At 42.1% G+C, this 13,135-nt stretch overlaps 1 long non-coding RNA gene across 1 annotated transcript; it reads left to right on the top strand.

Annotated features, from left to right (window-relative positions):
* The first annotated feature begins 1,995 nt into the window (after window positions 1–1,995).
* LOC112488072 (uncharacterized) lies at window positions 1,996–12,172 on the top strand. Its single transcript, XR_003051790.1, has 2 exons — window positions 1,996–2,298; window positions 10,259–12,172. It is a non-coding gene; the product is annotated as an uncharacterized LOC112488072 (long non-coding RNA).
* The last annotated feature ends 963 nt before the right edge of the window (window positions 12,173–13,135 follow it).

The raw sequence follows: 13,135 nt of genomic DNA, 5'->3' as shown, positions 1-13,135 counted from the left end.
GATTGAGGGGAGGGAATCCCCGGCAGTGCCAGTCAGCACAGATGCAGTGATGATGCGTCATGAATGTTAAAGCCTGGTGTGATGTAGGCCGTGAGTTGACATCTCAGAGCGAGACGATGTCCACCTTTGTGTCCCTGTTAGACTTTGTCCCAGTGAGCGTTTCTTATGCACTTCCTTCAATAAGTGGATTGGTGTTAAGTCAGTTTCTCTTAGTAAGGCATTAATCTGCATTGAAGAGGAGGAAGAGGAGGAGGAGGAGGAGGGGGAGGAGGGGCTCCATATATTCAAACCTCTCAGGTTCTCGCTCACAGAACGGATTATCACTTTTGTCTCTTGCTCCGACCGTCTCTCCTCCTCTTCCTCTTCCTCTTCCTCCAGCAGACCCTGCAGAGAAAGTGGAGGAGGGGGAGGTGAAAGACTTCGGGTGGGGCGGCCGATGGGGGACGGCGGGGGGAAGTGCTTGCGATGTGTCATGCTCATTGGAATCCTGTGAATGTCCTGCCCGGTAACCCATGGCAACAGCTGCTGCTGAGTCACTTGCTGGGGTTGGGCCTGTGGATGCTTTGTGTGGACGGTTCCTCTGTGGATGTGATATGCCGTCTGTCCTCAGATTGTCTTTCTCTGCCACAGACATGTCTCTTACAGTAGATTTCCACTGAGACACTGATTTAATCTGTTTTCCACTGGATCATGTTTTCTATCTTAAAGAGAAGTCCCTGTGGTTTCCAATGCATTTTGTTTACAAAGACAGAGAGCTATTGTTTAATTGTGCAGTCAGAGTGACAGATGGGTTCAGGGTGGGATTGGGGTTACACCAGGGACCATCCATGGATCTACCAATTATATTGTGTCTCACTTTTGTTGTGTTTAGCCCATTATTTTTCAGCATAGACCAGGGGTGTCCAACATACAGCCCGTGGGCCAAAATCGGCCCGCTAGGGGGTTCAATCTGGCCCGCTTGATGAATTTTGAAAGTGAAAAAATGCATATGAAAACACTTCATGATGGTGATGAAGTTGACCGTATCGTTGTTGTTGTTGTAAAACTTTGTCAACATTGGATAAAGATATGAACTGAAAGGTTTTCTTAACTGGTAAGACGTGCATACAGCGGTTGGACAAGCTTTCATAAGTAACTGATATCTCTATTCCAACTGTATGTGCAAGAAAACATCTGGTCAGAGCCACAGTCAAACTCCATTATCACCTGTATGCTGATTCACAGTCGCCCATCACTAGGTAACTAGCAGTGACTCATGTCTGTGGGTGGACAACACATGCTTGGACAGCCATCTGGACAGCTCTAAGTTCTATCCTGATAAGGATTAGCTGAACATGAACCTGCAGCTAATGGAGAGACGGAGACGCTCATTTTGCAGTGGAAAAGAAATGTGTCCCTGTCAGTCAGTGCTGTGGCTGTACTGAAGGGACAACACAAGTCGTCCACACCATCTGCTCAGGTCAACTGCTGTTAAAGATCATTCGATCCCAGTGATCACCGCGGGGATCATCGACATATGGCAATAAGAGGAGCGTGAGCAGCCATGTTTGGGGGTCAAAGGCTGTGCTGGGAGTGAGTCAGCTCACAGGATGTGACTTCAGAGAGAAGTGTAATATGAGCATCAACGCCACATGGTGGTTTGAAAGGAATCTGTGATTCAAACTATGTCACTAATCCAAATGAATATTTACAGTATAAGGTCAAAGGTCAGAGCCTCTTGTGGCTCTTTCATCCCTTTGCTGTGGCTCCTTGTGGCTTTGGAAAATACATAATAATATTGAATTTAAATGTATTTTAGTTTGTAATTAAAACTCTAATTTTAAATTAGAAGATGATGGCGCTGTTGTAAAATTAACAGCGTCATATCCACGTTTCTTCTCGCACTAGTAGGCCTGTAGTAAGTGAGGAGTAATTCATCACAACTCTTTACCTCCTCCATTCTTCATTCATTGTGGGTCCATTCATTCATTTGTTATTCATTATTGGTATTTTACGTTACGTTGTCCTGAGTTTGATTAAAAATGTGATCTATTTTAAATGTTAGTGGTTACTTACTACAATGAGAATTATTTAGAGATTTTTCACAAGAATTCACATTTTCACACAGGAAAATGTGAATTCTTGAAGGTTCACTCCTCAACTTTTGACATTTACCCTTTTAATGATGCATCTGAGAATAGAATGTAATAGATGTGACCTTGTCTACAGGTCAGTTTTTCAGGACCAGGACAAGATCCCAGTCGTATTTGATGGTGAGCTATTAACGCTGAAGAAAAAGGCACAGATAAGGAGACACAGGTACACACACACACAAACACAAACACATACAGTACACACAAAGGCAGGCTAACTTGCTAACAGCTAAAATATCACCAAGATATTGCTAATAATAACAAACCAGGGTTTTTTCTCAGCTATTTTGGATCTGCATGTGTCTGTGTGTGGGTCGTCTGCTGGTGGTGAGAACTGGAAGTGTGGCACATAAATATTGTAGTTGTTGTTCTACTAGAATAGATGAATCTGTTTTAGGTGGTGAGAGCGGAGTTTTGAGGGCTGTGTTTGAATTTGCACAGATTTCTCCATTTGAGGATTATTGTGAAATTGAGCCACGGTTCCTGAAAATGTTTTTATTCATCCAATGAAACGACCTAAAACAGTTTTTAAATTTGCTACTGCAGCTCATGATCTGGTGCTGTGTCCATTGAGGATATCACCAAAGCAGCTAATGCCTTCATATTCCTTCTCTGAACAAAGAGCAAAGAAATAACAAGGAGTGGGAGGAGCCTGGTCTGTACTCTGCTCTGCAGGTTGTGTGAATGATAATTACACCGGTGCATGTAGACTGATTTAAAAAAAGAAGCCCTGTCTAACAGCTTTTTAACCACTGACTACAACATGGAACCTGATGCTTTGTTAAGAGTCAGAGTGCAGGCGTGGTCCCACCTTACTGACACACACACACACACACACACACACACACACTGGCTCGGCATCAGCCTGTCTGCAGCTCTGCTTCATTACACCAGACATGCCTTATTAGCCTGGTCCCTGGTGCCGGGGGCCGCTGATCAATGTTGACTCAATGCTGTTGACGTTAGCTATTGCAGAGCTACGATGCATGGAGTCGATGCAGCTGCACTGGGAGCTCAGCTCAGCTCAGCTCAGCTCAGCTCAGCTGGCTCTGTGACACTGACTCAGTGTGACTGGATGGAGACCTGGGGCAGAAAACACACTCAAGATGTTGACATGGACGAGAGTGTGTGCGCAGGCATCACGAGGATCACATGTTCACAAAGATCCACGCATGCATGCGCCCCCCCCTGGTGCACCGGTCACCTTGGTGCATCTCGTTCCCCTGAGGCCTGATACAGTGTGACAGGCCTGACATCCCCCGCCCCAGACTCTTCTACAGTCCATCCAAACATGTAGAAAGGACAAAAGACACAAAGAAAAGTCTCTGGACATTCATGATGTCTTTATTATATATTAGCCTTAACATATATTTTCATGAACTCTGGGCTCAGAACGTTGCTAATAAGTAGAGTTAATTACTCTGGCTTTCCCCAAGAGCTAATCGGCTTAATTACTGCCCCTTGATAACGACAAGCTAAATCATGTCGTGTTTTGGTCTTTGTAAATGAGCAAGGCACCGGCACACAGGAGTGCAGAGTGACTCAGGTCAGGAAATGGCCTCACTGACTCAGTGACTCAGGTCAGGAAATGGCCTCACCCCTCAGCTAATAGTGCTAGACTCAGCTCCTAATGGTAATCAATAAAGCATGAGGTTCACCACTCATAATATTGATGTGGTGTAATGTGCGTTTTACACAGTAAAAAAAAAAAACAACTTAGATGTTAGCCAAAAAAATGCCAAACATTAGAAAACAAATAGTTTAAAAGGCGGCCAATAAAAACATATCAGAACTTAACTTAAACTTAACAGAAATTCAACTTCTCACAGGTGATGGAAACAACCATAGCAAAACATTAGGGCTGGTTGCTGCGGAACGCTAACAGCTAATTCCACATAAGCTTTAGTATTCAGTTGTATTTGCCTGGATTAGATTAAGTTTAAGTTGAGATTCACACTAGATATTTGATTTCACTGCTGCTGCTGGTAAGTGTTTGGCCAATAAGTGCCACTGCACTTTCATTCATATGGCAGGACGTTAAACAGAAAAGTGCACTCTACTTTACTTTTGAATTGATTTTTGGAGTTTGAGTAACAGTGCAATCAAACGTAGTTAATCTCAAGTCATGTGATTAATCGTGATTGAATTTTAATCGTTGCTCAGTCCTACAAAAATGCACGCATTTAGCATAAGAAATACATTAAAAAGTAGTACCTGGTCAAATATTGGATACATATTTTAAATAATAAAAAATAAAGTCAAACGTTGGGGTTTGAGTTTCTGAACTACAAAAGAGCTGAGACTCGACCAACAGATAACGGAGGGACAAAAGTAAACAAAACAATTTTACAGAAGTCAGAATTCCCTAATCTTCTGTCGTTCCTCGTCTCACTGTTATCTGCAGTCTCTGTATCATAAGTAGATTGCTCAAACTTGGAAGGACCAAAATTCCTGTCCCTGAGCATGTGTCCCGGCTTGTCTCCCCCCAGGCCCATCTGATTCTCCTATCCCACCCCCGTATTATATTCCTGCCTCTATATGCTCTTTATATGAAGCTGACGAGCCCTGAGGACACCCTTCCTTCACTCTGTTTGTGCTGCAGTGATACTCATTTATGATTCAGTGTTGGAGAGTTGCCCACCGTTCTCATTGGCCCAGCTGCAGGGGCTGCCACTGAATGAAGCATTTGATAAACTTGATAAAGTCACTCCTCTCTGGCTGTCTAATTTATGGTATGTTCATACTTTCAGTTGGGTTGAGACCAAGCACCAAATTATACCTTGATCTTGGTTAAAATCCCATGTGAGCTGAAAACAGGGCTCTCCCACTCAGAGGGCCTGAGGACCGCTGCTGCTACTGTCATATTGTTGGAAAAAATAATTATAAAAATGACCTTAAAGGCAAAATGAACTTATCAATAACATGTAGTCATAGGCCAGATGTGTGGTGTTTGCAGGTTGGAAGTAGCCCCGAGCCGGGGGTTTGACACCCCTGGCTTAAAGACTATAATCTTAAAATGTAGTCTTGAACCTTAAGACTTTTTTTTTTTTTATGAGGTTGTAGGTCAGTGACTGAAGACCACTCGAAGATTTTATTATGATTTTAACCAAACCCAAAAGCCGGTGCCTGGTGTTATCTGGGTGGAGCTGCACTGATAGTTTAATCAGTCGGTTCCTCTGTACCACAGTAGTTTTGGTTCAACTTCTCTGATCAGCTGTTTACACAGCACTGACTTTATTACTGCAGACCAGGGACACATAGAAGACATAGATTTTTTTTATTATTATTGCATATTTCAGCGGCTAATACAAGAGCCAAGCTTTGTGCTGCTCCAAGAGAGTATTCAGGACCACCAGTACTTCTCATCTGACATTCTCTACTGCAGGGCAAGTTTAGAACATATCAGATCCACGTGCTCCTGCATCATATGACATGTGAATCACTCAAACGCCTCATTGTGCACCATCTCACTTCAGGCTGTGACAGTCACGTACGGTCAAAGCCCGGCTTTAGTTTTGGCAGTTTTGACATACATTTAATTTTCTGCACTAACCTTTAACCATGACTTTGGCAGAATTATGGGGATTTCTGTTATTACAGAGGATAAAATTAAACCTTCTTCTCCATTTACTTATCTTTTTTGCTCATCTTTCCAAGTTGATTTGTGTACAACAACATAAAAGTACATCTTTTAAAGCAGTACAACAGCAGAAGACTACTACAGTGAACTACAAAGATCCTGTAAAACTCCAGAGGTTTTAGAAGAGGTGTGGCTTTGATCATTTGATAATATTTCACAGCGTTGATCTACCGTATCGTATCAGTACGGAGCACATGTTTTCAGAAGATCTTTCCTGCACTTTGACAGATGAATAATCGCAGCAGTTTTAAAGTGACGGTGCACCTGATGATCGATGATCGATTTCCTATGTTTGAGCCTCTGCTTTACCCATAATGCACTTCTGTGTTCAGCTTGTATTTGTTCAATGCAGTGTTGCTTTATTTCTTTCTTTATTTCTTTTTCCATACTGGAGGTTACTACAGGGATGATGACATCTGTCTGTGCGGCCATTTGTCACAACATAGAGCGGAAGCACATTTTCTATTATGGGTGGGGTCAGGGCACACCCTGTTACAGTGACCCACTTCATCACAGGCCCATACACATACACAGAGATTTCATATAGAAATCCAATATTTAAAGCTGATTTTCCATTTCTGTTGGTGAACTCTTCAGTTTGAGGTCCTGGACGTCAGCACAGGAGTCAAACCTTTACCTCACTAAGCATCTGAGGAATTCAACTCCACCTGTTGTTGTGTCTGGAGAAGGCCCATGAGAATGAGGAATGTGTTTTCTATGTGAAGGGAGGAATGCATGACCAGTGGGTATTGAGGATAAAGTCTGAAGATGAATTACAACAGGATAACCTAAAGCTAAAGGAATGGTTTGGATTTAACATATACATTACACACATTTACTATCTGATATACACTATGACTATACTTACATTTTGCACTTTTACAAGTCAATTATCAAAGTGCAAAACTTATAGAAAGTTTCCTACTTTAGTGAAAATAATGTCATGATAATGTTCATGGTTCAGATGGTAATATCTTTAACTCGCCTCTAGGGGTGTTTGTTTATCTGCTTGATAAAAGCACCAGCGTATGTAAAGATTGGTTGGTTTATTTGACCTGATCTGTCCATCCATTACCCAGCGCTTCTTCCTTTGCACCACGTGGACCCCCATCCAGGAACATTATCCCTTTACAAACTCTAATCTAAAATCACTGCCTGACTGAACTGACCTGGTGTCAGTTTTCAATGTCAGTCTTTGTCTAACTGATGATTTGCCAGCAAAAATACCCCTGGAGTTTTTACCCCATGTGGAGAAACTTCTCAGTATTTCCTGCCTCTTCAATGTCCCAGCAAGCCTTCCCACTGCTGCCTCTCTCTCCCTCCCTCTCTCTCTTTCCTTCCCCTTCCCCCTTCTGTTTCCCCCTCCCCATCTGCATTAAACAAAGGTTGTTTGTATGTCTGCTCTGTCCAAAAAAGGGAAGTCTGGGTAGATATTTTTCACTCTTACGCTCTGCCATTCGCTTCTTCTGGAGAAATGTTCCTAGAACATTTGTAAAGTGTTTCATAATGACAACACAGCTGCAGTGGATGTTGCAACACACGTGAACGACAAGCTAACTTGTTAATGCAGCGACGGGTTTGAACGGTCCTGTAACTTTGAGTGATGTCATGAAATACATTAAAACCATAGGTTGATAATGTTAGATTAATTACATTTTACTACCTCAACTATTGTTCCTCATGTGAGCGATGTAGCTCACATACTGTACATCAGTACCAATGTCACTCAGCTACGCTAGCACAGTGCTAACATCATAATCTAGGACATAAAAACATCAGTCTGACATATGACATTTTTTTTATTCTCTCTTGTAAACCATACTTGTACGGCTGGTGACTACAGTTGTTTTTAAACCGGTACCGCTCGGTGCCGGACTCCGGTCTATGATTACAACATTTGTTTACAAATATGTGTTTATCAAAGACTTAGCAAGGCAGGAATTTATCCGCAGCATGTTCCAGGAAGGATTATACCCTTTCTGTAATTGTTCTTAATTAATTAGTTAATATTTTTATGCTGACTGCAGATGTGTCTGTAATGACACCACACACACACCATGATTACTTCAACTGCCAAAACAACAAATGGACTCCAGTGAGTTCACACAGAGAGCTTTGGCGCTCTCTCGACACACACACACACACACACACACACACACGCACACACACACACACACACACACACCAGGTCCTCGGGGGCGAATGACTGCTGAATGTCAGAGGGCTGAAAATGCTGTGGAAACGGTTTCTGCAACAACAAGGGAACAGGAAGCACTGATGTTCCTGACTGGACCAGATAGATACGTAGAACTATCTAGAACATCTATATATCAACATGTATTTCTTTAGGAACTATCTGGATAGAGAACATTGTTTTTCTGGACTGTCAGCAGTCTCCAGCAGTGAGTCTGAAGCCTCAGAGGTGTCACACTGTGTTCCACCGTGATCAGTTATTCATTTATCCATGACTCACACTGTGACTGGCTACACTGCATGTTGTCCTAACAAATAGATAAAAAAGAAATCTTCCCAGACGATAAGTCACTGATTGTGTGACATATATGGGTCAGCACTCCAGTCTGTGAAGATAACAGCAGACGGTTTATTTTATTACTGTAGTTGTGGACCTACCGTTAGTGATTACTGTCTGATTATCTCTTCAGATTAAAACTGGGTTTATTTGTAAGAGACCCGGCAGAATAACAGTTCCAGTAAAGTGTGCAAATCACCAGCAGGGCACTGAAGACTGTTTGGTGGAAGAGTTCCACTATTGTTGCTGGTATAGGAAAAAGACGCACTGACACTTCCTGTTGTCCAGTGCAACATTTAGGGGCTTCTTTTTGCCAAGTTGCCGCCCTCACTCTATCAAAGGTGAAAATGTTTTTTTTTTTCTGGGTTTAATGAATTATGGAAGTTTGCTTTCAGGAAATGAGTTTGTGTGAAATCAGAAGGTGTTTTCCAGGTGTGGTTGCAGCAGGCACTGATGGATTAAAAGCTATGACTTCACAGAGCCAAGAAACTGCCACCACGTGAAGTCCACACAGAACGTTGATGATTTTAACAAGGCAGCCTTCATCACACACATCAAGTTCAGAGAAGCAGTTTTGATCACATTTTCACATGTGGCACAAACTCATCAATGTCCAGATAAAATGTTGTTTTGGTTTTTTTTCTCTGTTCACAGTTTTCAAACAGACACACCTCCCACTCTCCAACCCCTGACCCCCCATCCTGTTATAACCACTTTAACCTTACGAAAGTTAATCTTTTGTCCAGTGTGTTTACTCAGGTGAACCTTTTGCTAAGTTGCTAAAAACATTTTCCTTCCGTTCCTGTTGGCAGCCATGTTGGCTGTACAATAATGATCTAGTTATGGTCCAAGCAGGTCTGTGGGTGTGGAACCAAAAGAGTCTGTCAGTGTCAGCGTGAATATACAGTATATCACTATCTCCCATATCACACTGGAGAATCTACACTCTGGTGGGGGTCACAGGCTAATGCTAGCTGGAACACTCTATCCGTGTGGACTTTCCTCCGGCTGCTGCAGTTAAACCAAAGCCGATTTGAAATATTTCGAGCCGTTGCTCGTTGAAAAGAATCCCAGATGCTCGGGTGCCAATGAGGAAACAGCCGGTCCCTGTGTCTTCTTTGTCCACTGAGGCCCCTCTTCCTCACATAAAGGCTTTGGTCAGGCGTGTGCCTGCATTCCCTGGGCCCTCCCACCTCAGCTGTCCCCAACCCAAGTTCGCCTGGCTCTTTGCCCAAAGAGGTCCGACTCGCTCTCTTTGTCCGCGGCTCTGACACATGACTTGCTGGCAAACGGCAGCAGTCGCTGGACTCCAAACGCCACCCCGGCCTTTATTGTTCCTCAAGCTCCATTCTCTTAAACACAGCTCAGACACAGGACGCCGCGATGGACACAACAGCCAACACCGTAGTGGCGGCCATCATGTGTTGTTGGTTTGAGTGCAGTCGGATTGGATGGTTTTTGAGATCTAGACAAGAGATAAGAAAATGGAAAAGTTCTATTGATGTTCTATTTAGAACATAGAAAATCGTGGAAATTCCCTGTTTATTGTGGTGGGGTAGGCTACAGGAGGACACTGACAGTGCTACACTGTCTGTAGAGGTGACGCTGTGGTATATATACATACATATATATGTAGATTTTACTGAATCAGAAATCAAAATGTATTTGCAAATTCTGCTTGAAGTGAGTAGAAGAGAGAAAGTAGAAATGACAGGCTGGATATGACCAATCATGTGTTTGCAGGAGGAAGATAACCGTGGTCTGTATCAGCTCCTGGTACACACCATGGTTATCTCCCACCTTCTAACAGGCCTCCCAGCACAGGGTGGGAAACCTCTACAGGTGGTCCAGAAATTCAAGTCACTGTCGCTGCCCTACAAAGTACTTAATGGGTCTGCTCCTTCCCACTGAAGTGCTCTGATAAAGGCTGATGTTGCCTCTCGATCTCTCCTCTAGTCAAGCGAACGTTGTCTGGCTGTTCCAACACCACCCTGCACAAGGCAATCCAGAATATTTTCGTGGGTCGTTCCTGCGTATCTTCAAGAAACTCTCTAAGACTCAGCTCTTCAGAGTGCACCTCCTGTCCTCCTCTACCTCTGACCCTCGTCTGTCTCCTTCAGCACTTGTTTCCCAACTACTGGTCTCCTTTCAAGAGTTCCTCCATGTGACCTGATTGGTAATCCTCCTCTGTAGGTCGCTTCTGATAAAAGCGTCCGCTAAATGCATAAACATAAACGTAAATGTGATTGGAAACCTTACCCAAAAATTATAGTTGAGATTTTAAATACAACAAAAAACTTTTTTTATTTGTAATTTTATATATATATGTGTGTGTGTGTGTGTGTTTTTATTTGATAGTGCACAGTCTAAACTGTATAACAGCACATGAACCAGTAATAAATGTCCTGTAGTCTGTCCACAGCTCACTGTTCAACATCACACAGATAGATTTATCAAAGACAAACACAGTATAATTCCCAGGTTAGACTCCTGGTTCCTAGGAGCTCACAATATTTACAAGATAAACATCAGTAATATAATAGACAACAGACAGTGGAATAAACATGTTACTGTTGGGTATAAACTATTTATTACTACAAAGGTCAAAGTCAAACTAAAGGTGATCGGTCAGTCCTTTTACCCCCGGCTGGAGTTATTCAGTAGACCAGGCAGCGTCAGCAGAACAACCTGGAGATTGTAAACCAAACTATCAAAGATATTAAAAAGAAAATCCCATTCACGGGCCTCTTCTCTTGAAATTACTCTCAGCAGAATGTAAATATTTAGATTGGCGCAGAAGTTTTCATCCCAGCTGCTGTGCAGTTGATGAGTTTCTCTGGATGTAGGCAGGAAAAGTTTGGGTTTGAAGGAGTGGGAGGGGAGAGGAATTTGAGCTGTGTGTAGCTGGTGTACGGCCACAGTGATCCCACTGTGGCACGATAACAAATCTGTGAGGAAGAGACGCCGTGGTCGGCCGATTCCAGGCCTTGATATTCAGGAGGAAAAAAGGCACAAACAGACGTTTCTCCATTGTTTTAACAGGATATAAACTGTTTATGGTGAGAGTAGAACATGATCATTTAGTCAAAGTGCTCACTTTGGAATTCCCTCCTATTGTATCTTTGCTCATGTTTTCCCCTGGAGATTGATAAAATAATGTTAAATTGTTAAATTATTAAATGTATCATGAGTAGTCATCAGTCGAGATTTAACTAGGCAGGGTTTTAGAAATTAGGCTGTAGTATTTAGTAGTATTTATTTCTGTTTAGTTTTTATCTTCAAAATACAATTACAATTACGTTTATAGCATTGGTTTGCCAAGCAGTAAAAAAATAAGGCTGGATAGGTTAGAAAATAAGCTGCCACAATCCTCCGGACCCTAACCCTTCCTCCTCCTCTTCTTCCTCCTCCTCCCCCTCCATCCAGCCTCCACCCATTCTTCTCCTCCTCACAGGTCAGAACAGGGTCACCTCACAGAAAACAGGCCCCCCCTCCGTCTCCTTTTCATAACAAATCTTTCCAAACACAAGAGCACTCATGTCGGAGGGATCTCAGAGTCGGAGTTTTTTTTTTTCTTTTTTTAACACGGCAACAGAATAATGAAAATGCATGTGAGGATTTTCTTTGTGCTGTGTGCGAGGACTCGGCCGTTTATTGTCGTTTAAACCTGTCCTGACTAGTGCTTATATCAAGAGTTTTACTTTATTTGTCAAAAGTTAAAGTGAGAGATGACTTTTCCCTGTTGTATTATAGTTTTTATTTTTAGATTTTTAAAATCCAGTTTTGTCCGATTAGGAAAATTACAGGAACAGCTGCTTGTATCAAGTATTAATATCAAATCTGTATCAAAAATAAAATTGCTAAAAAAAATTAATTGTTATTCTATCAAATCAAACATTCCAGTTTTGCCCGTCACTGTCTTCCACACCGGTTTAGACATTAAAGTATTTATTATTGATTTATTATTTTACTATTGTGCTTTTTGGCTCATTGTGGAGTTCAGGAACAGCTGATAACAGCTGTTTGGTTTGTGTTCATCAAAACATCTTGTTTAACAAAATTCAATGTCCATATCTAAATTCAATTTTTAAATTTTTTTTTATATTATTTATTCATTTCTTTTGGAGTTTTCCACCTTATAGGCTATTAAACAAAATTAATATTAATTTTTTTTTTTAAAGATCTTCCCTTCACATGAGCGCAGTATCATTAAAGTAATAGTTCTTTTTCTTCCTATATTCAACCCTGGAGTTAAAGCCGACTGCTTGTTTGTTCAAACCAGTCCCATAACTACAGCTGAACTAAACAAAGTTTCATCAGCGTACTGTAGTGTGTACAATGAGTGTATGCGGCGTCTGTGAACTCTGACGGAGGAGTGAGGTGTGTTGACATGAAGTGGGCGCTTGTTTAAAGAGCAGTTTTAAATAGCCTGGAGCTGGACTGATGGAAGGTCTTAAAACAGAGAAATCAATATTAGACTATATTGATTGATGTGTCAGTGAGTTACCACAAACTGCTGTACAACACCGTCTCTGTCATCTGGACTGGGAAACAAAAGGCCTAATGTAGGCCACTGAACGCGTCTCACATTCCTGCCTCCCCCAGACAGACTGGCCCACTCTCAGCCCCTGGACATTAGCTGTTAATCAATTTGCACATTGATGGGAACAGCTCTGCTAAATGGATTCTGTTTTTTACATAACAGGTCTCAGCTGTTGAAGTGCGGGTTTCCAGAGGGCCTAGAGGGTTAGGGTTGGGTTAGGAGACCGGACTCACTCAAGGTAAATAGAGTTAAACCTGTGCTTCTAGCTGCCTGTATGTTTTGGGTTTTTT

Source organism: Cynoglossus semilaevis, chromosome 14 (genome assembly GCF_000523025.1).
Source record: "Cynoglossus semilaevis isolate Cse_v1.0 chromosome 14, Cse_v1.0, whole genome shotgun sequence".
Classification (NCBI taxonomy): domain Eukaryota; kingdom Metazoa; phylum Chordata; class Actinopteri; order Pleuronectiformes; family Cynoglossidae; genus Cynoglossus; species Cynoglossus semilaevis.
The sequence above is the reverse complement of the archived record's forward strand: the minus strand, read 5'-3'. Positions and strand labels throughout refer to the sequence as shown.